The sequence below is a fragment of the Notamacropus eugenii genome, chromosome 1, assembly GCF_028372415.1.
Source record: "Notamacropus eugenii isolate mMacEug1 chromosome 1, mMacEug1.pri_v2, whole genome shotgun sequence".
In the NCBI taxonomy this organism is placed as follows: Eukaryota; Metazoa; Chordata; class Mammalia; order Diprotodontia; family Macropodidae; genus Notamacropus; species Notamacropus eugenii.
In genome coordinates, this window is record NC_092872.1 from 670,749,869 (window position 1) to 670,773,274 (window position 23,406).

General features: G+C 38.1%; 1 protein-coding gene across 10 annotated transcripts in view; it reads left to right on the top strand.

The window, feature by feature from the left end:
• SLC8A1 (solute carrier family 8 member A1) overlaps nt 1-23,406 on the top strand; it is a 471,207-nt gene that overhangs the window by 51,563 nt on the left and 396,238 nt on the right. For 9 of the 10 annotated variants that reach the window (XM_072635789.1, XM_072635794.1, XM_072635796.1 and 6 more), the window contains exon 1: nt 13,081-13,650. The exons of the other annotated variant lie outside the window; for it this stretch is intronic. The gene's annotated coding sequence lies outside the window, so the exon portion shown is untranslated. Of the gene's footprint in view, nt 1-13,080; nt 13,651-23,406 lie in introns of those variants that run through there. 10 annotated transcript variants of the gene reach the window in all.

Here is a 23,406-nt window from a genome sequence, read left to right on the forward strand (position 1 = left end):
GGGATATGGACATATAGGAGTAGTATTATAGCCCACTTGGGAATAGTTCCAAATTGCTCTCCAGAATGGGAGGATCAGTTCACAATTCCACCAATAGTGCATTAGTGTCCCAGTTTTCCCACATCCCCTCCAACAGCCAACATTTTCTTTTTTTGTCGTATTAGCCAATCTGGTAGGTGTGAGGTGACACCGTAGAGTTGTTTTAATTTACATTTCTGTGATCAATAGTGATTTAGAGTATTTTTTCATTTGTCTATAGATAGCTTTGATTTTTTTTTCCCTAAAAACTGCTCTTTTATATTATTTGATCACTTATCAATTGGGGAATGACTCGTATTTTTTATAAATTTGACTCAGTTCTTGTAATGGTGATCTCAAGTTAGTGGTGGATGGGGAAAAGAGTTAAAGATCTCCCCACCCATTAATAGGCCTCAAGTACTTTTTGTTAATTTTCTAATGAGGAACTGGTTCTCAAGGGTTGTGATGCCCTCTGGTTCTGAAAAATGTATAAGTACTCTGAGGTGAGGTTTTACTTTGGGACTTACTGACTGGAAGTGTTTGTTTGGCCATAGGAGACTCTGGGAAGCCCCTAAGCAATGACCCCACATCTTTCTACCCTCTACCCCTGTTTTGAAAACCCAGATGTTGGTGCTTCTGTCTCTGGTAACTATGTATGTATGGGCAGACAGTTATTTGTCTGTTGATCTGTGATGTATATATATTGCTTATGTCAGGCAACTGAAATCCCTGTCTGTTGGTTGCTTTTTGTTTCTCTCTTTGTATTTTCTCTGAAGTTCAGGGTGCTGACTTTTTCCCCTGATCTAATTGAATGATATATGTGCTTGGTTAAAGTGATTGTTGACCCCCCAAAAAAGTTGCTTTCCTTTTAGTAAAGCAGATCTAAGGACCTGTGATAGCAGGCCATCCTGGATGTGTCAGTGTGCTTGCTTTTACAGTTCTCCATATATTTGAGAAATGAGGTCTTTACCAGAGATACTTGTTGCAAACATTTCCCCCAATTTCCTGCTTTTCTTACAATTTTGGTTGCATTGTTTTTTGTTTGTGCAAAAGCTTCAATTTTATATAATTAAAATTGTCTATTTTACATTTTGTAATGCTCTCTATATCTTCTTTGGCTCTAAATTCTTCTCTTATCCATAAACAGATAAACCATTCCATGCTCTCTAAATTTGCTTATGATATCACCCTTTAGGTATAAATCACTGCGTTGCTTTCCCAATAATGAAGATGGAAATGCATCATTCAATCCCTACATTTAGCTTTTAGCTTAACATTGCCATGCAGAAAGTACATATTTGTAAAATTCCTGGTTCAGGTTAAGGTATAGTCTGTAGCCATGGAGGATGAAATGACCCACTTGGGGTGAGCATGTGACCTAAAATGCATCATATAGTCCCATGTTCTAAACTGAACAAACCAGCACATCCATGTTTTCAACCCAGGACCAATTAGTTGCCTCTGTTATGTACTATTTTATTCTCCAGTTATTCATCTTTTCTTCAGCCTTCACTGAGTTCCTCTGGCTATATACTTTGCTTTTCTATCTCCAATACAAATTCTTCAGGACTATCTGAAACAATTTCCAAAGGAAGTTATGGTGCCATGTAATCATGTCTACACAGAATGTACACAGTGCATTGTAAAGGCCAAGAATTAAATACGCTATATATCACATGTGGTCTTTTCAAATAAAAAGTACCAGGGAAATAGGTTGATGATCTTCTCCTAAGGAAAAACCATTAGAAATTATTAAATGGATTAAAACTTAGCAAGCAAGAATTACTGAACATGTATAGATTCAGGAGTGCAAGTTATGATTCCTGCCTTTAATGAGATTACAACCTAAATGGCGAAACAAGACAGTCTACTGTGGAGAGCTTTTGCAAACTAGCTAAGCCCATAGAGATTTCTTTCTACCTTGAATACTTTCAGCATTTATTTTCTGTACCATTTATGGGGAATTAACCATGCATTCTGTTACATTCAATTTTCAAATTCTTGATTGCCTGTGTTGAACTTCTGGCCAGTCCTATATGATTGCTCCTTACTAAGAACTTTGGTAGCTTCTCTATTGTATTCAGCTGATGCTCTCTGTCAGGCTCAGTTTCAAGTGCAATCTTCTACCAGATGCCATTACTGAATCCTCCAGTTGTCAGTCAACAAACTTTTATTGAGTCTACTAAGTACAAGTCAAGTGCTAAGTGCTAGAGATATGAAAAAAGACCAAAAAACTTTGTTAGTGCTCTCTTTCCTCATCCCAGGGGAAAAAATTACTTTACAAGTGTTTCTTATTTACTTTTTTTTATTTCTCTGTGTGTATTTGTTATTTCACTCAGTAAAGCATAAGCTCTTTGAGGACAGCTTTTAACATTGGTACTGACACCACCCAGAACACAGTAGATATTTATTAAATATTTGTTGATTGTGTTAAATTTGTCTTTCATTAGCTTTCACACCTATGTTTATGTCTCCCCAACTAAACTGTAAGGTGTTGATGCAGAGAACATGTTTTATTTTAATAAAGGCAACACCCAACAAAGTACCTGAGGCATATGATTGGAAAATTATTGCTAATTGACACAATGTTATATTGAGGTTCTGTTTTTTTTAGAAAAGTATTTTTTAATTTCTATAGAAACTGAAAAATATGATTTTAATGTGCAGACTAGCAGCTAAAAAGCATTTAAAAAGTGCTTACAATGTATCAGAAACTGTCCTGACAGCAAGGAACATATACTCTTTTTTAAAAACAGAGTATATATTACATATGTGTGTGTTCAACATTTTCCTCAACATCCTTCACCCTCCTTCTCCCAGAGAGCCATCCCATATAACAAATAGTATTTTTTTTTAAAAAGGAGAAAACATTAGCATAACTGATCAATGCATTGAAAAAGTCTGAAAAAAACAGGCAATCTGAAAAACATATTTACCTCCCACCTCCACAAAGGGATGAGTTGAGTGTCCTCTCATATCTTTTCATTCAAGTTATGCTTAATTTTTGTAATTTTGCAACATTCACTTTTGATTTTTTGTGGGAGTGGTTCTTCCCATTTACTTTATTGTAGTAACATTGTATATTGTTTTACTGACAATGATTAATTTGCTTTGCATCAGTTCCTGTAAATCTTTCTATGCTTCTCTGTATTCTTAACATTCATAATGTCTCATAGCACAGTAATACTCCATGACATCATATTAACTTTTTAAAGGAGCAGAGCAGGGGGAATAGGCAGGGGAAAATTCTGATTGATATACTTGATATCACAAAAGTATTCAAATGTATTACTATGACCCAGAATTAATGCAAAATTCCAGACTGCCAATCTTTGTCTTTATGAACATTCTTTGCTTGCCTGAAAATACTGTTGACCTAAAAGGAATGTTTCAAAATTAGAAGTCTTCAACAAGTTATACATTATAAAAACACATTGTTTTGTGTGCATCCATACCCCTAAAAAACATGAGGAGGGCAATCAGAATAGACTTTAAAAGCAGACCATAAGGAACTGAAGGAAGTAGGGAAGCTTACTTTGATGAACATTTTTAGACTTCATAAGAAGTCTTATGAAGGAAAAAATAACTGTCTTTATGTATTTAAAAGATTATCATTTAGAAGAGTGATTGGATTTAATTTTCTCTGCTTCAGAAGGTAGAATTTAGAACACTGACTGGAAGTTACAGAAAAGATTTTGGCTCAATGTAAGGGAAGTACTCTTACCCAGTTAGAGCTAACAGGTATTGGAATGAGTTGGAGAAAATGGAGATAATGGATTCTTGTTTACTAATGGTCCTCATAAAAAGATTGGTTGACTTCTCAGTGCTTTTACTGATAGTTTTCTAGTTAGATGTAGTTTGATTCTAAAATCTCTTCCAGCTCTGAGATTTTAAAATTCTGTAAGGCACAATTGCCAGGCCTTCATTTATAAATGTGTCCATGGTTACTGTTAAGATTTCTATTGTGTGTGATTTGTTTTTCTTTCTCAAAATGACATCAGAGAGATGATGGCATGACTTGCAACTGAATTTGATTTGAATGAGGAAGGGCTATGCAAAGTCACCAGCCTTACTTTCTCCTCCAGAGTAATCTGGGTTCAGTAAGATTTATATTATAGATTCTAGTTATGATATCACTAGTATTATATGGATTTAGGTAAACTGTGGGTTGACTTATGTCCAATAAAACAAAGATCCTGGTGAAAGCCTCGAACATTTATCAGACACTTATTAGTTGTCTCCACTTTCTCTCCTCCACCTTTATAAAGATTTCCATTTAATCAAGTGAATATGGATAATGCCTGGGAAGAGACATATAGGTAAGCAATTGCTTCATATGAAAATCTCTGGGATATGAAAAGCGAAATCTTTACCTCTGCTGCGTTCATTCATTTTATAACATCATTCAAAGACATTACCCCAGTTGCCCCAATTGTTACTAATGATGAATACAAGATAATTGCACGTGATTTTTTTCATACAGAAAATCTATTGTTGCATTGTAGAGGTTCTACCACATACCCCTATCCTCTAGAGGTTCTATAGGCCTCCAGATGAACTCCAGGATGAAAGGTGACATAATTTAATGGGGATGCAGAATTTATATAGAGACTTCAAGATTTTCCACTCATGCTTGGAGTCCTTGACTAATCCTGAGATCAGCAATATAATTAAGCATTTAATATATACTCAATAAATAATTTTAAATTTTTTAAAAAATTTTTATTTTATTTATTTGTCTTACATTTTAAGTTCCAAGATATCTTTCTCCCTCCCCAGCCCACAGTAGAGAAGGCCACCATTTGAAATACATTTCATATATATATCTATATATACATATATATGTATATATGTATATATATATATACTTACACAATATATACATATATACATAAGCACACACATATATACACATGTATATGTATATGCATGTGTATGCATGTATGTATATGTATAAATGTGTGTGTTTATGTATATATATTGTGTAAGTATGTATATATATATGTAAATGTGTGTGTATGTGTATGTAAAGCCATGCTGTGCATTCTACATTTTGTCAGTTCTTCCTCTGGAGGTGGACAGGTCCTTTGTAGATGATTTGGATATTTATGACAGCTATCCTTCAAACAATATGGCTATTCATGGTATGCAGTGTTCTCTTGGTTCTGCTCATTTAACTCTTAATTATTATGCAAGTCTTCCCTTATTTTTCTAAACTCCACCTGCTCATCATTTCTTACAGCCCAGTAGCATTCCATCACAACGATATAGCACAATTTGTTTAGTCATTCCCCAATTGATGGGCATCCCCTCAATTTCCAGTATATTTTTTAATTGTTGATTGAGATTTTTAAAATTCTCTCATCTATTGTTTAGTAAAGAATCAATTGATTTGCACACCCCTATTAGACTGTAGTCTCTTTGAGGACAAGGATCATATCTTATTTGTCTATTGAACCTCTGTAGCTTAATGTGCATAGGTAACAAGCATTTACATAGTGCGTTATGTGCCAGGCAACACACTAAGCATTTTACAGATACTCCTACTGAATTGTAGGAATTACTACACATTTGTTGAGCAAGTTAGTGAATGAATAAATCCACAACCCCTGGAAGGCAATATTTACAAAAGAAAAACTAATACAAAGCTACCCTAGTGTGAATCTGGAGGAAATACTTTTAAGATTTAAAGAAAAAAAAAAACTCTTTGTATATGTACAGCATTTATAATAGGTGGTATTGGCTTTATCCAAGAAAATTAAGTATAAGAAGTGCTGGGAAATTAATTTTAAAATTAACTCAGTTAATCTGTAGAGAGGCTTTTATCTTTATTTCAAAAAAATATGTTCATGTCAATTTGAAGGACACGGTCACCATTTCCCATTAAACAAGTTGAGAATAATCTTAAATGTCTATGCTATACTGAGAGATACTATAAATTCTTAACAATAGAAAGCCCTGTATATAACAATTGAAAGCTAGATCAGGATTAAACTTGTCAAAGATGAATATCTGTTATTAATTAATATGCAGTGGTTAATTCATGCATCAGCTAAAAAGGTTTCTTTCAAGAGATGTCAGAAAACCAGATTAAAAATCAAAGGAACAGCCTTTATTTCTTCATCCTTTATCCAAAAGATAAAAAGTATCCACTGTCATTCAACTTCCTACTGAATTCATATGTAAAAAGGGTCAAAAGAGAAAAATTATCTTATGATTGTTATGATGTTCAGACTTGCTGGGTTAGGTCAGTTTCTGAATGAATTAAACTTGTAAGGCATTTTGTATATATGGGTTTGGGTATAGTTTGTTTAAAAATTCCACAATTTCTTAGGTAAACTCTGCTCCATTTGGGAATAGGCCAGGCCAGTTCAAACACAGGAGACGTGAAGATCTGGAGGGCTGCTATTTCTGGAAGAAAAGTGTTTTGCAAAAAATCCCCAGTTACGTGTCAAGGTTTTAGATATATAAAGTCAAATTTTAGAAATTCACAATGTAATTCTAACAGTATGGGTCACTTTTTATCATGGAGAACAGTAGAAAGAAAATCTTGTTCTATATTATTTTTTGTAACAGAATTTTAAAAAATTACATAAAAAAGCCGGACTACAAAATTTACCTGAATATCGACTGGGATGATATAGACAAGAGTTTCTTAACATTTTGTGTGTCATGGAACTCTTTGTCTTTCTGGATACACCTTTGTGATAAAATGCTGGAAGTACAGTCAGGAAGATCTGAGTTCAAAATGACTTCAAACACTTTCTAATTGTGTGACCTTAGATAAGTCACCCTCTGTCTGCTTCTGTTTCCTCATCTGTAAAATGGGTTGGAGAAAGGAATAAATGAGAAACCACTCCAGTATCTTTGCCAAGAAGACCCCAAAGGGGGTCACTAAGAGTCAGACATGACTGAAATTATGCAACAGCAACTTTCCTATCAATCAATTAAGATTACTATGTTTATATTTACAAATCCACTGAAAGGATCCAGAGCTCAACTGCTGTCCCTAAAGTGAGTAATGAAGTTTACTTCCAAAAGGTACTTTGGAAACAGACATTTCAGAACAGTTGCTCATTTGCATTTGCAAAGAGATTGTCCTTACGAGGAATTCCCTACCATGATGAAATAGCAGATCAGGACTACAGTTAGCTCTCTCACTATAAGTTGTTGAGCAACTATAAATCCGAATTGGTAGAAGATCCTTACTGGGAGTTCCCTATGCAGATCCAGTGACAGAGCTTTATTAAGTGCCTCTTATGTGCTAAACACTGGGGATAAAAATGAGTAAAAGACAGTCCCCACATTTAGAGTCTAATGGGAAGGACAATACACAAAAGGAAGTTGAAAAGTGGGGAGAGAGGAAGATATCCCATTTCAAGAGGATGATGGAGAAGTGCGAAACAAGATGAAAACTGAAGAGATGGCTGGCTGGGGTACCTCCATGAATGGAATTTTGGGAGAGGCTCTTTACTCTGCCCTCCAATCAAATGGGTCCCAGGGACTCAAGGTACTGATGGAGTGTGAGTACAAAGTTTGATTCTATCATTCAGGACAATGATGTTCTTGAAAGCATGATGAAGTCAACAGGAGTACAACATGGTGGGGAGAGAGGAAAGGAATGAGAAAATATTAATGGAGCTAGCTACTTCAAGTGTTCCGAGTAAGAGGTAGAATATGTAGGAATAAAAGGTATCATCTCTTTGGTACGTAGCCCTAAAAATTCTAAAGCAAAGATAAAAGTCACTGAGATTCTTCTTCTCTGGGATTTCTTTTTAAGATTTTAATTTCAAAGCTCAACTCGGAACAATCTCGAATGCGTTTTTAAAATGCCTCAATTCATAAGAATTCAGTACTTAGAAGCAGCAGAGAGCTTAAAAGCCATCAACTTCAACCCCTTAAGTTTACAGATGAGGAGAATAAGGTTCCACTGTGTTGTGTCTTTCCAGGGTTATAAAACTAGGAAATATCTGACAGATGATTTAAATTTGATCTTCCTGACTCCAGGCCATTGCTACTAACTACCACTACACATAACTACTGTTTTCTAAGTGGCTAGTTCATAGATTCTTACTGTTTTCAGAATCTTCCAGTTCTAATAGAGCCACCAACATCAAAAGGCATTTATTAACGTACTCCTATGTGCAAGCTCTTTTCCTTAAGTATTTTTGATTCAACCTCCTCCAAACCTTCCTAACACTGAAATGTTGATTCTACCAAAACAATTGAGCCTCTCCAATGATTCTAATGGGTTGAGGATCCAGTTGCAGAAACAATGAGAAAATCATACATCACAAAGTCTTAGTGGAGAGATTTGTTGAAAAGGTGAAAGGGTATGCTTTCATGAACGTTAGCTGATTATCTGCTGTAGTTCATAGTATTTAGGGGGAATATCCTTTTGTCTCAGTAAATGCCTGAGGTCCAGGACTATTACTTTAGTAAAAAGGGGGTGAGGGGGCGGGTTGTTCTGTATCCCCATCCCTAGTGAAGTGCCTTGAGTTCTTCAGTGTTTGTTGAATGAATTTTATGTTGGATTCCAGTTGGTTGATAAGTCCATGGTCCAATAATAATGAAGTTATGTGCATTTTCTTTGAAAAAATAAATCTGTTTTTAAGAGGAGAAAAACAGTCTTCCAAAACCAACTCTTCAGCACGGCTACTTTCTTTGCTTTAGCAGAACGTGGTTATAATTACTCATCGTCTCCTTCTCACTCTCTAGGAGCTTAATTTGACATTGAACTTGTTCCCAGCCCCTTTCTATAGTAAAAGTGTGAGTTAAAAAAAAGATGACAGATGAAAAGAAAAGAAAAAAAGGAAAATGATTGGACAATAAAAAGTAAAAGATGTTGCTACACCTTTACTCCCACTCTTTTCTTACTCTAAATTATGTATTTTTGCCCAGGGTTTTATTTTTGGTTTCTATGGGTTATTTGGGAGCTTAGATAGGACTCCTTCCTACCACCCACATTCCTCAGAGAGAAGATTTGCAGTATGTAGTGGTTATTGAAATGTTTTAGATGAGGATGGGACTATGGAGTTGAAATTGACATTTTTACTTTATAGCTAAGCAAAAGAACTATTAAGAGACCCATGCATCATACCAATGATAATACAAATAGCACAGACTCATTTGTTTATTTCTTTGATTGTTTTTCCTAGAGAGTAAAAAAGAAACCTCACAGAGAAGAAAGCATTTTCTCTATTGCTTTACTCAATTATTCACTATAGAGACTTCCTTGTAACCAATAAAATAGTTATGAGTAATCACTAGGATATGGTAAGCGCTGTATTATACAGAACACTTTTTTTCACAAAGGTATCCATTTTAATAGAACATTGATTTTAGTGACATTGTTGCACTTTAAAAAATATGTTCTACAAATTGCTCCTTCCCTGTATGTGTTGCAGGTATTGTCTCCATCCTAAGATCTTGACCTGTGGAAGCTGACTTGAGTTGTGTAATTGTAATAGGTTAATTGGTTACCTCATTTTGAGTGAGGTCTGTAGATTATGCTTGAGGTGGGAGTGGGGGGCAGAATTTTAAGGAGTTTGAGGTCTTTACCTTTGCTATACCTTTAGAAACTAGATAATAGGGGTTAAGTAGTGACTCAGGAATCAGAGCAGAAGGAGGAGTTTGAATGGACTTTGAATCAGTATGTGATGACCCAATCAAAAAGCATTTATTCAATTCCTACTATGTTGCAGGCACTGGGCCAGGTTGTAGGATACCAAAACAAACAAACAAAAGAAATAATCTCTAATCTCAGAAAGCTTACATTCCATGAGGGGAGACATTATGTACACATATAAATATGTACAGGTCACAGAGTGAATAAATTAAAAGAAACACAAGGACTTTAAATAAAAGGTATTTAGGAAGCAAGGATACTAGCAGTTGTAGAGATCTTAAGATCATCGATTCAAAACTGGTATTACCAATAAGAAAGGTTGTTGTTAATTGTTTCAATCCTGCCCAACATTTGGTGACCCCATTTGGAGTTTTCTTGCCAAAAATCCTGGAGTGGTTTGCCACTTCCTTCTCCAGCTCATTTTGAAGATGAGGAACTAAGGCAAACAGGGTTTAGTGATTTACCCAAGGTCACACAGCTAGTAAGTGTCTAAGGCCAGATTTGAAGTCATGAAGATGAGTCTTCTTCAATTCAGGCCCAGCATTCCATTCATTATGCCACCTAGCTGCCCCATAAGTACAATACAAGCACCTAAAAAACTGGGACTCAATGTCAAAGTTATGTGCCTAGGACCTAACACCTAATATTTTTGAACTTTCAAGAACTATTTCATAATATCAACCAAATACCTATAGGTTTCACCCATTCTAGAAGATTATTTGCATTAAGATACTTTTTTCATATTTCCCTGAAACTGTATAATTCAGAAATTTGTTATTTAAAAATTATAATAATATTTTGCATTTACATAATGCATTATAGGCTACAAAACACATTTTATCTATATTATCTAATTTGATCTTTCCAAGGTTTCAGGAAACTAACCATTTCAAATAGTGTAGCTTTATACACAGGGAAGTTGAAACTATGAGAAATAATATCCCAAACCAGAAGCTGGGCACAGGACCCGGGAGCTAGAAGTTACCTTAGAAATCATTGATTCCAATCCCCTCATTTTACAGGAGATGATAGGCGGTGAGAAGTGAAAGAGACTTGCCAGAGGTCACACAGCAAAGAACAGAATGATAATTTGAATACCAGCATTTTTTTTTCTGTACTGTGTTAAGGTATTTCAATTCAAAATTCACTACTTTCTTTTTCACCAAATCACTCTTGGAAGCATTTTAAAAAGCAGTTCAATTCTCCTCGCTTTGCTACTGGGCCCTAAGATAGGGTATGGATGAGTTGTCTGTCTGCCTTTCACATTTCCCATGAATTGAACAGTAGAGCATTTTTGGCAGAGCATACATATCAAATAATAGTAAAAACAAATTTGGTCCAAAAATTCATGAAGAGATTCAATTGCATCTTAAATAGGTTACATGTTTATTTTCAGACAATCAATTAACTAAAAAATGTTTATTGAGTTTGATATGGGATTATTGGCTTAACTGACTGATCGGTTATTTTTTTAAAATATGTTGAAATAATTTGATCACTTCCACGGAGAAGAATTTATAGATAAAGGGAGAGGACTGGAAATGGAAGATGGAAGTGAGAGGTGGACTACAGGAGAAGTATTACAAAGAGTAGATCATCTCAGAGTCAGGAAATCTCATTAGACAATGTGATTTACTAGAAATACTATAGAACTTGAAGTCAAGAAACTTGACTTTGAATTTCTGTGACCAGAAGTGTGATACACAACCTCTTAGATTCGTAGTTTCATATGTATAATGGGGATGGTTCTACTTGTACAATCTATCCTACAGGGTTATTGTGAGTAAAGTGCTTGTCAAATCTTAAAATGCTGGATAAATGGGAGTAATTTTTCCAATACTAGACCTGCACTTGCCAGTTGTTTGTGACCAAGTGAACAAGTCACTGGAACTCTTGGGGCCATGGTTTTAGAAACTTTAACATCAGGAGACTGAGGATCATAAGGAGAATGAGGATCATAAGAGCTTTAAACCTCCTTCTGACTCTGTGATCCCATTAGAAACTTGAGTCCAATATTACACAGGACAGGGATTTTTGTTGCAGAAATCTTTACTGGATAATGGCTATGAATAAGTAAATAATGGCTGTATGTGTGTGTGTTTATGTATATATTTATTCAAATTCTTTTTGTTTTTGTCTTTTGGCGTCTCTCAGTCTTTGTCCCTGTTTCTCTTTGTCTTTGTCTCTCTCTCTGTCTCAGTGTGTGTATGTGTCTGTCTCTCACACAAACATGCCCGATTTCTTCCTTACCCCGTGAACAAAGACTACCTTCAGTACAAGTCAATATTCCCACTAAATTATCTGAACTACTGAACTGGGAAGAAAGGTAGTAGTGGGGATGCAGTGTAGTTCACTAATTTATGCTTTCACATTTCAATAAGCCATTCCCTTAAAATAAAAAGGTAGAGAACTCCACCAAGAGTCAAGGAAGTTAATGTTTCCATCTCCACTTTGGCCTCTGGTTCTCTAAGTTCCTCTATGTCTCTATCCTTACTCCCCTTCTCCCCTTGGAAACCAGGAAATAATACGTGATCTCCCACATTACAATGTCAAGGTGTTGTAAAGATTAATGAGGTGTTAAGAAAACTGGCACATTGCTTTTTTAAATTAATTATCATGAGTTGCAATTATTTCTTAATAGGACTATATCAACGTGGTTCATAGCCAGCTTCAATAGGTGACTCCTAACTGGGCTGTAGGTAGGTTCAGCTTTCCCCTCGACTTTTGCCTCCTAAATTTAAAAGGCTTTCCCTGTGAGGCAGCAGCGGCAGCAGCCTCTATTCCCAGGTGAGCTGCATTCTCCGAGGGAAATACGAGCCAGGAGATTCTCTCAGAGCTCTTGGCTAGGGGAATACCCCCTACTTATCGACAGTGTCAGCATCCGGTAGGATGCAGGCGTCCATCGCTACATGTGGCGAAAAGAAGGGAGGGCGCCAGACAGCATCCATGTCCTATCTCCAGATGTCTTCGCGTGCATGTAGCTATAGTGAAAGCTGGTGCGTGCCTGGGGTTTCCTTTAGCCAGGAGAAACAAAGAGTATGGAGGAAATATAGATCTGTTGTTTCAGAATTCACAGTGGAGAAGGCAATCTGGAGCGGGTTGTGAAGCAAAGGTGTACCGTTGGTTGCATAGAGGGAAGGGGTAAATTAAAAAGAAAAGTTGGAGTAGATTTGTAGGGGGTAATCAATAGTGTGCGAGGGTCTAGCTGTTGATGAGCAGGTTGGCATCCAGCCATGATGCACTGCGAGAGAGCGGCTGTTCTATCTGAAAGCCTAGAAAATCAGAAAATATTCTGAACAGGAGGCAGCCCAGGGGGGAGATAGGGAGAAAGAGGGAGGGAGGAGGGCACGCAAGTGGCCGCGCACTCCACACACTCTCTGGCTCCGACCAACGGGAGGAGAGTCTGTGCTGGGGGTGTGTGTATGAGGCGGAGGGAGGGAGATAGTAGAGGCGGGGAGAAGTCGGGCGCCGGGCTCCGCTGGCTTCCTTCGGCTGCTCGCCGCCTCCTTTTCCCGGTGAGCTGAGCAGCAGAGAATGAAGCACAACTTCAAGGGCACCGGAGGAGAGAGCGGCTCGCACTTTGTCTTCCTCCGCGAGCTGCTGCTGCTGTGGCTGTGCTTTCTCTGATCGCAGCGGGCGGGTGCGAGTGCGAGTGCTCGTGGTTGTGTGTGTGTGAGTGCCTGTGTGTATGTGTGTGTAAGTGTGTGTGTGTGTGTGTGTGCGTGCGCGCGCTCGCGTGTGTATTTCCTCTCCTCCAGCACACAGGGATTTGCCGCTGCCCGCCGCCGCCGCGGTTCGCCTCTGCCGCTGCTGCTCTAGCCCGCTGTGCATGGGAGTCTTCCTGGGGTGTCTGGGCTTTGTGTTTCCCCAGCAAACATGATCAAGGCTATCTCTTCCTGATCGGGATCTATTTAAAGGAGGGAGCGAGGCGTGTTTCCTACTAGCGCGGAGAAACGCACCCTGGAAGGGAAAAAAAAGCAATCACAACCCCCCCACAGAAGCAGGTAGGATCTCACGGTGGGGAGGCAGCCAGAAGGGAATCCTGGCATGAACTGTGTTTTATTTTGTCATATCCTCCCGTTAATATTGCATTTTTATTCCCTTTGCCCCAGACTCCTCCCAACCCCCCATGCCTCATCATGATTCTTATGATCGCTAGTATTTTATACAGTAGAACATTAAAAAAAAAAAATGTGGCGGCTCCCCTGGGTATCTCAGGTAGTAAGGTCGGGGCGTGAGTATCTGTTGGCTGTGTATGTATGTTGGGTGTGTATATATGTGTTTCTTCTGTCTGTCTGTCAGTGCTGGCTGAAAATGAGAGGAGGGGAGCAGGAAAGATGCAGCATCCTGCGAATCTCTGGCTGAGCTCAGGCGAGTCAGAGCTAGGCGAGGGAGTGAGCCCACCCTTAATGCAGGGGAGGTGCAAAATCAAAGTCTCTATGCAGTCTTCCGCACCCCTAGCTCTCAGCCTCTCCTCTGGGGGTCTCCCTCCACCCCTTGCTTCCTAGCACCCTCCGTTAAACGGAAGCTGGACTTCAGTATTCCTGGGGCGGGGGAAACAGTGGAGGGGGGGAGATGCTTGGTAGAAAGACTGGAGGTGTGGCAGGAGTCAGAGAAGATGGGAAGCAAAGAAACATTGCAGGAAAGCAAGCTGAAGGGTCCTTGGTCGTTATGCATTATGCCTTGATATGGGTTGGGGATTAAATACACACACACACACACACACACATACACACATACACACACACACATACACACACACACACACGCACACACGCAGAGACTTCTTCCTCCAGGAGAACCGAAGGGAACTTTACAAGCTGAGCTGTGCACACATGATCAGTCACTGGGGCACAACGGGCTGAGAGGGAAATGGTATTGGATGTATTGGATGGAAGGGGACATACTTCTTGGTAAAGATTTTGCTTCCGAAAGGAGGAACTGGGGGATTCTTGTTTCAGGGAGGATAGGCTAAGAAATCAAGCTGCTGCTTCTGTGCAATTTCTTGTACTCCCTCTCTGCTGCATGCTGCTAAACCCTTTAATGAATGACTTAGAATAGTCTTTCGTAATTTCCCTCTCCACCAAGGTGTCAGGGGTTGACTTGGGGATAAAGGGAACTCCGGGATTTAGACAGAGGACAGTGGAGTGATCCAGGAATATGTGAATATTGCGTTCATTTTACTTAAGAAAAAACTCAGCATATAGTGGCATGACCTCCCTACACACAGACCTATAGGCACACACATCAGTCCTTTTCTTCTGTTAGCCACTAGTGGTTGTGAAGGCTGTAACAGTATAAACTTTGGAGAGAGAGAGAAAGACAGACAGACAGACAGAGATTTGGGAAGTGGGTGATAATGAAGGAACCTTTGTTTTTATTATTTACTTAGACCTGTTGAAGCCGCTAATGGGAAGCTTAGGAAGAGAGGGAGCCTTGCAGGTGGACATTCTGATTAAATCTCACTGGATGAATTTCTTGGGCAAATTCAAGATAAATTATTTTAAAATGCAATAGTTCATGAAGGGACAGGGTTTGTGAAAGTTAAATTGGATGCAGGCAATTAAAAATGCACAATTTGCATTTTACTTCTCTCTGTGAAGATTATCCTTCATGAGATGGGGAGAGACTTTGTGATTTTTCAGAAAGCAATATCTCTGGATTTCTACTCTCTTCCCCCATTATATACCCAACCACACACACTCTATTTCAGCCTGCAAACACACATACTGGGGCAAAAACATACACTCACTCACACACACACACACACACACACACACACACACACACACACTTCTTCAGGGAGTTACTACTGCAGCAGCAGCGATTCAGGGAAAGAGGAAGGGATATCTGGCTGAGGTCCTCATTCATTTAAGATATGAAAAGGGAGCCAGAATAAGGGTGATTGGTTTTAAGTTCCTCTTTCAAATCCTGTGGCACTTGGATCCAGCTTTCTGGGTTGGCTGTCTTACTCAATTTGTGGGTTAGATGTGTGTGGCAGTGGGAGGAAGGCAGAACTAGCTAGAGCTTTGCTTGATTTCATGAGTGACAAGGTGGGAGAAGACCTATTTAGTTCAATGAAAGAGAGAGAAATGAGATTTATAAATTATGTTCGGAAAAAAAATGGTCCATTTAACTCGTCTTTTTAAGGTAACAATTACTTCCTTCAGAATAAGGATGAAAGAAGCCTTAACCTTTCCTAAGAGCTTTTTTGTTTCATCTTTCATAAGAAATAGAACAATTAATTCCTAGGGAGAGAAGAAAAGGTTGGGCAGTGGCAAACCTTATTTGTTGATGAACTGTGCACATATGAAGAACCTCACTGGAGGATAAAATGAATAATGCAGGGTCCATGACAATAAGTCTTCTTCTAGCTGTGCTGTCCTGAAAGCTTGGGACAGATGGAAAGGCAAACCCATTACAGGAATATGAAACTTATCTTTATTCTTTTTTTAAGGGAGAGATCAGATGAGAAAAGGGTAGCGAGCTAACCATAACCCATGCAAAGAGAAACTGTAGTAATCACAGGGCATTAGTTCCAAATTAAAAAAAAAAAAACAGAAAGAAGGGAGCTGTGGTTAGTAATGATAGAGGACTGTGGTAGAGTTTTATTAATTGATTTTTCAAGCTTACTAAGGTTTTGTTGTTGTTGTTGTTTGAGGGGAGGGTGGAGGAAGAAATAATGTCTTGCAGAGAACTTTAGCATTTAACAAGCTATATTTAACATGTTTTCTATCAGACAAAAATAGACTTTTATTTATCTTGCAAAGCAAGCTCATGGTTCCTTCCCTCTTGGTAGTTAATCTGTTTTCTTTGACATAATAAATAATAAGAAAGACACTGCAGATCCAATTAAGCTGTAATTCCTTTCTAAAGCAATGTGTCATTAATACTGTTACTAGTTCCATTAAACAGTACCTAATTTGACTCTGTAGATATAACAGTGCAGACACAGCTCCCAAGTAAGTTCATTTTCATTCTTCAATATCTGCTTGTCCCTTTATTTCAAATGGGTAAAAACAGCTCCTAATCAAGGATGTCTCCTCACTGGAGTAGAAGGATGGATGCAGGTAAGGAGAAAATCTCATTTCAAGGGAATGTAGACTGCCTTCATGCTGTAGTAATGTTGAAGACTCAAGTAGAAAAAGACCATATTCAATGAAGCAAGTCACAATTCACTGAAGAGAATATAATTTTTCTGCTACATGCACTTCATTTTGTGTATTTGACAGTAAATTTCATTTTATATTAAGATATAGTACCCTTTGTTGTGCTTAGATCTTAACTTTCCCTACACACACACGCACACTCCCCTACACTTTTCCCCAAACCTTATCTGCCCATTCTTTCTTTCGATGACAAATATCTCCTATTGAGCCATCCTAACCGGTTGTCAAACCCTTCCCCACTATGGGAGCTTTTGGATTATCTTCGTCAGTTATCTTTCCACCTGACCAAACTCTCTTGCTCCCTCTTGTGGTAAAAAAATTTCCCCAATAATCACTAGCTCCCCAAATCTGATCCCTTATAACAATTGATACTTTTGGCAGTAACTGACTAGGATTATCAGGTAAAGAAGCCAGTGGATTATTCAAGTACTGTTTTTACTGAATGAGGGAATTCCAATTCTGTGAATGTCCACTTGGAGCTCTGTGGTAGTCATTTCTGTGTGATACTCTCTTTGCAATAGGCCTGCCCCCCAAAAAACGACCCCTGATTTCATCAGCTTCAGGCATGTGTGAAATGAGTGAGCCCTCATAAGTACAAATCAAAAATATTTTGACACCTCAAACTGATATTATATCCTTAAAATGCATGCTGGATTTCAAAATCTCTTTTTACAAAAAAAAAAAGGAAAAAGAAAACTCCAATAATGTGTTTGTAATTAGTAGTTCTTTAACTCAAAGATATTGATATTGACTGGTTTAATCATACAGAAGACGCAATCTTAAATATAAGAGAATTCAGAGCTTTTCTTACTGGTGCTGTGACTCCAGTGTTGAATATTTTGTTATTTTTTAAAAATATTCCTCCTTTGGTGATTACCTCCCATGTCATTTCCATGTTAAGATTTCTTTTACGTCTATTCAGCCTAGAGAGAATGTCAGTAGGCATCGCTGTAGCTTCTTTGCCTTTCACATTCAGACAAACTAACATCTGTGATTGGAGCAACTTCTCAGATAGCTGGGTTGGAAGAAAAGCCATTGTGGTCAGGTCTGGTTCTATGCATCAGCAGAGTGAGAGCTGTCTATGTAAGATGACAAGAAGGGTAATAAGAATTCCCACTTCAGAATATATCTCCCATAGGTGTGTAATGATGTCTGAAATTGAGAGATTATATACCCTGTTAAATGTAAAGTTGCTTCTTTGGAGGGAGATATTATATATTGTCCTGCTTTTTTGGAGGGGTAGGAAGTTCCATCAGGATAGGCAATTTGAGATGTAGAACTTTCTCTAGCAATGTAGATGGTCAGCATGCCTAGATGAAGTGACTTTTACATGGTCACACAGCTGGGATGTGTCAGAAGCAGGACTGCAACTCATATATTCCTAATTGTAAAGCCAGATTGTTATTCCCTTTTCCTGAGTATGTCTTATTTATTAACCCATTGGTATCTCTTAATAGATCTAATTCCCCAAATCTCTTTTAAAGGGCTACTTTACAGTCATATTGTAAGGAGCAATACTTTTCCTGTTTCTTCCCAGTTGCGAGTACCTTTCTCTACTTTCCCCCCTAAAAATTACTGTATTTTTCCCTATATACTTTTTTAGGTACATGATATAAACTCCTTCAGAGTAGAAATTTTTCATTTTTATCTCAGTCTTCAACTTCTGGTATGTCATAGGCATTTAATAAATACGCATTGATTGATTGAAAGCCACAAGGAAATGGAATTCATGAGAGTTAAGCTCTGGGAGGGGGGGGTGAAAGAGAAGAGAAGGGTCTGGATCAGGGGTGGGGACCCTGCAGCCTTAAGGCCATATGTGGCCTTCTAGGTCCCTGGGTGAAGCCTTTTGACAGAGTCCAAGTTTTATAGAACCAATCTTTTTATTAAGGGGATTTGTTTTGTGAAGTTTGAACCCAAACTGGTCTGGATACTTTCCAGTTAATGAAATCTCAGGTAGAGTATCCTGGAAGAGAGTGGGATAGAAGAGAAGGAAAGTCCTAGTCAGTCAGTTAGGGGGATATTGAAAGAACACTCATTTGTAAGTGTACATTAAATTATAATGCCCACTTATATGGGTATCAAGGGGACAAGAACTCAAAAGAAGTTAGGGGACAAAGATGAGTATAAAGCTTCATCTATTCCTTTATACTTATTTTAGGCCATGAGCAGGTGATGTCCTGTAAAAAGTCAGGTTTTTCTGTTCACACTTGAGAAGTCTTTCTGTGGTATAAGTGACATCCATAGCACCCTCAAAGGATTTGTCTGTCTCTCAGTCTCTGTCTCTGTCTCTGTCTCTGTCTCTGTCTCTGTCTCTCTCTCTCTCTCTCTCTCTGTCTCTGTGCATCTAATTGAATTGCCTTTTAGATGATCTATCTGTAGCACAAAAGTAATTTCCTGGTTGAATGTAATGCATTGTGCTTCCTGAATGTCAGAACATGATATGCAGTTAAACGGATAGCATAGTAAGGCAGCTGATGAAGTCTCATCTTTCTGACTACTTGTAAAAATGCCCTTATTTGATCCTGGCACAAGGAACCCCTCCCTCCAAAAAACGACATGTTGATTATTTCCAGTGAGGGCTAGTCTTATTCTGTAATGATTGAGGGCCATCCTAGAAGGAGTGAGACCCTATTAAAAGCGGATCTTATTGTGTACAGTTCCTCCCTAGATCAATGTAGATAAAGTCTAGTCAAAGTGAATGTAAAAGAAAACTTTGATAATACTACTAGCCCCATACTCCTGGGAGATTAAAGAAAGAAGAAAAAGGCCCTATATGTACAAAAATACTTACAACAGCTCTTTTTGTGGTGGCAAAAAAACCCAAAAAACCAACAACCTGGAAGCTAAGGGAGCATCTATCAGTTGGGGAACAGCTGAACAAATTATGTTATACAAATGTAATAGAATACTATAGTATTGAAAAAATGGTAAAAAAGAATGGTTTTGGAGAAATCTGGGAAGACTTTTGTGAATGGATGCAGATTAAAATAAGCAGAATCAGCAGAATAATTTATACTATAACAACAACATTATAAAATCAAGCAACTTTGAAATACATAAGAACTCTGATCAATGCAGTGATCAACCATTATTCCAGAGGAGTGTTGGTGAGGAGTGCTATTTATCATTTGATAGAGTTCATAGACTCGACATGCAGAGTGAGACCTAACATCTGTGAATAAACTTAAGTGAGAATTTGTTTTGGTTGCTTAAACATATTTATTACATGGATTTTGTTTTTCTTTCTTTCCCAGTGGCAGGCTGGAAGGAAGAGAAATTTAATGCTTTTTATTTTTTCTTTATTTTAGAAAGGAAAGGAGGAAATTGCTTCCCTGTAAATGAATGACTTGCTAAAAGGCAGGTAGTTAGGGGCAGTCCTCTTGCCCGGCTGATATGTATATGAGCTGAGATTTTATGTATGTTCTTCAGCTCCTCCTTAACACCAGCTGCCAATACTGCCTCCTTGTTACCCCATCAGCCTGCCCACACCTTGCTAGTCTCCCACACCAGGTGGAGTCCTCTAAAGCTCAGAGCATATTTGGAAATGGTTCCACATCTGGTGTTAGCAGCAGGTTTATAGAACTTCTCTGTATCCTCCTAACACAAACATCCCTAGCTTTCTGAAAAGGCTAAGTTAGCATAGCAATAATAACAACAAAAGATTAATCTTGTCCATCTTTTGAATGTGGGTTGCTTTAGAGAGGGGGAACTGACAAAGAGTGAACCTGGAGTCAGGTTGTGTTTCCACACAGATATCTTACAGGTCCCTAAATATTTTCAAATCATCCCATCAATAAAAAAATTTGGCCATTTTTTTATATGTTAAGGATATGTGAGATACCTTGGTAGTAATCTAATGGTTGGAGGCAGAGATTAAGTCAAACTGTTATTAGTGATTTTTTTTTTTTTCCTGAAGAGTTACTTGGGTTTTTTCTGGCTGTTCTTTGGCTCTTTTCAACAACTCCAATCCCATCTGTTTTACTGACTGTGTGACCCTGGAAAAGTCATGTAACCTCTTTCAGTTTTAATTTTGTCATCTATAAAATGAGGGCTTCAAACTAGAGGGCCTCTAGGGCCCCATTCAATTTTAAATCTGTGACTGTAAGATCATATACATAGTCCATGGACCCTGTGCTTTGCTCCTTCCTACAGTAGGAAAGCATCCAGACATGATATCTATGCATTCTAACTCCAGTTTCTCAGAGGGTATCTGGTTAGGTTGAATTTCAAGAGGATAAAAGCTATCTTTACACTAGACAGTCTGTGAGGGACGGGGTGAATGTGTGTTTGTTCATCCTTCATTGCCGAAGAAGACCATGCCATCAGAGAAATACTGACATGACTTGTACTTGACTTTATTCTGAGTGAGGGAGGGCTGTGCAGGTCACCAGCCTCACTTCTCCTCCAGAGCCATCTGAATCCAGTGACCAGATATTCATCAGGATGACTGGAGATGACCCAGGATGAGGCAATTGGGGTTAAGTGACTTGTCCAAGGTCACACAGCTAGTGAGTGTCAGGTATCTGAGATGAGATTTGAACTCAGGTCCTCCTGACTCCTGCACTGGTACTCTATCCACTGCACCACCTAGCTGCTCCAAGGACAGGGTGAATACAGTATTCATGAAGACTTGAGTTCAAATCTTAGCACACACCAGCTCAGTGTCTGTGAGCAAATCTCTGGCCATCTTTATGCTACTCAGTACTCTGTACTCTAGCCTCCACTTGGGACTCAGAATTCCAATTCCTAACCTGGGCCTGAGGCTTCTGCTTGGTGAGCATTCCTCTAAAATAGTCAGATGGCTCTCTTATGTTCCATGTTCATCCCCATCATACACACACACACACACACACACACACACACACACACACATACAGACACACACACACATACACACACACACACACACACACACACACACACACACTTTCTAGCTCTGAGAACAGTAAACATAAATATTACCATTCTTGGAAAGGACTTGTCAATCAGTTGCCCTGTCACCATTCACTATCCCTATGACTACCAAAATACCACTTCTAGCCACAATTTTCCCTAAAGGGGTTGTTTTCCTCTATTAAAATATTTGAGCATAAGATTCTTAAGGTCAGGTGCTTGCTGATTTTTCTATCTGTATTCCCAGTGTATAAAAAGCATTTTAACAAATAATTCCATTTTCCATCCATCTCTCCACCTACCCATCCAACCATTCAGTTCCCCAGAAAACTTTCTAAGAATATAAGTAACACCTGTCTTGTCATTCTGCAATCTGCATTAATGGAGGGAGTTTCCATAGTGAAGATTTCATACATCGATGAATCACAAGTCTTAAACAACCAAAAAAAGAACAAAAGAGAAGTCCTCAGATTTTTGGCCTCTTGGTTGGAATTCTGAAGCATGTCAGATAATTTAAGGGGGATCACAGAAGGAAATGTAAAGTTTAACAGTCATGTTGCACTCCCAAGCATGTATCCTGAGCTAAATGCTTATAAGAAGGGAGAAAAGGGAGCAGTTCTTGGAAGATGCAAGAAGTACACTTTGTATTAGCTAAGGAACTTAATTTACTAGGTATCTGATGAAAGCAGCAAATAGATGGTGATTGATGGGAAGAAAGCTCTTCTGACCCACAGTGGGGGATAGTGCAAAGAGTTTTGAATTTGCAATCAATTGTCCTGAGTTCAGATCCCAGCTCAGCCACTGATTACTTGCATGTTCTTGGGCAAGTCATGTAATATCTTTTGGCCTCAATTTCTTTATTTGTTAAATTAGGATTAGAGTAGATGACATCTAACAGTCCCTTCTATATCTAGATCTATGCTCCTACTGCTCTCATGTGAATTTTACTATGAAGATGTAAAGACCTTTAGAAATAATAAGTCATATTTTAATGAGACATCTCATATCTTAGTTTAATTATGGTTTTGACTGATGCTTTTTATAGAATCATGCCTTATAATAGAGCAAAGTAAAACAAAAACAAAATATGTTGACTATATTCTTTGCAAATAGCAAGTACTTAATAAATGCCATTTTTTCATTCATTCCTTCATATGTTAAAATGGATGCCTCATTCTATACTTACAGAATGTAATGGAAAGAATGCTAAGTTTTGGATCAGATGACCTAGGTTTGAATCTTCATTCTTCTAGGTATTACCTATGTGACCTGGAACAAACCATGTAACTTCCCTGGGCCCAAGTTTTTACATCTATAAAAATGAAGGCTTTCAACTAGATTACCTCAAAATTACCTTCCAACTTTTATATCTTTGATTCTGGCACCTTTCTAACAAGAGGATATTTCATTATCATTCCTTTGCAGTAAAGATTAGTCATTTCATTGATATGAATTCTTATTTCTTTTAATGTTCCCTTCTCTTACATCATTAGAGTCTTTGTGAATATTGTCTCCTGGGTCTGCTTACCTTTCCCTGTTTTGTAAGGCACAATAATTTTCCATTAAATTTATATACCACATTTTATTTAGTCATTCCCTTAAACAATGTGTACTCACTTTGATTCCTGTTTCATTTTGCTACCATAAAGTTCACATCTATGAATACATTGTTCCGTATTAGTTCTTTCCCTGTCTTAA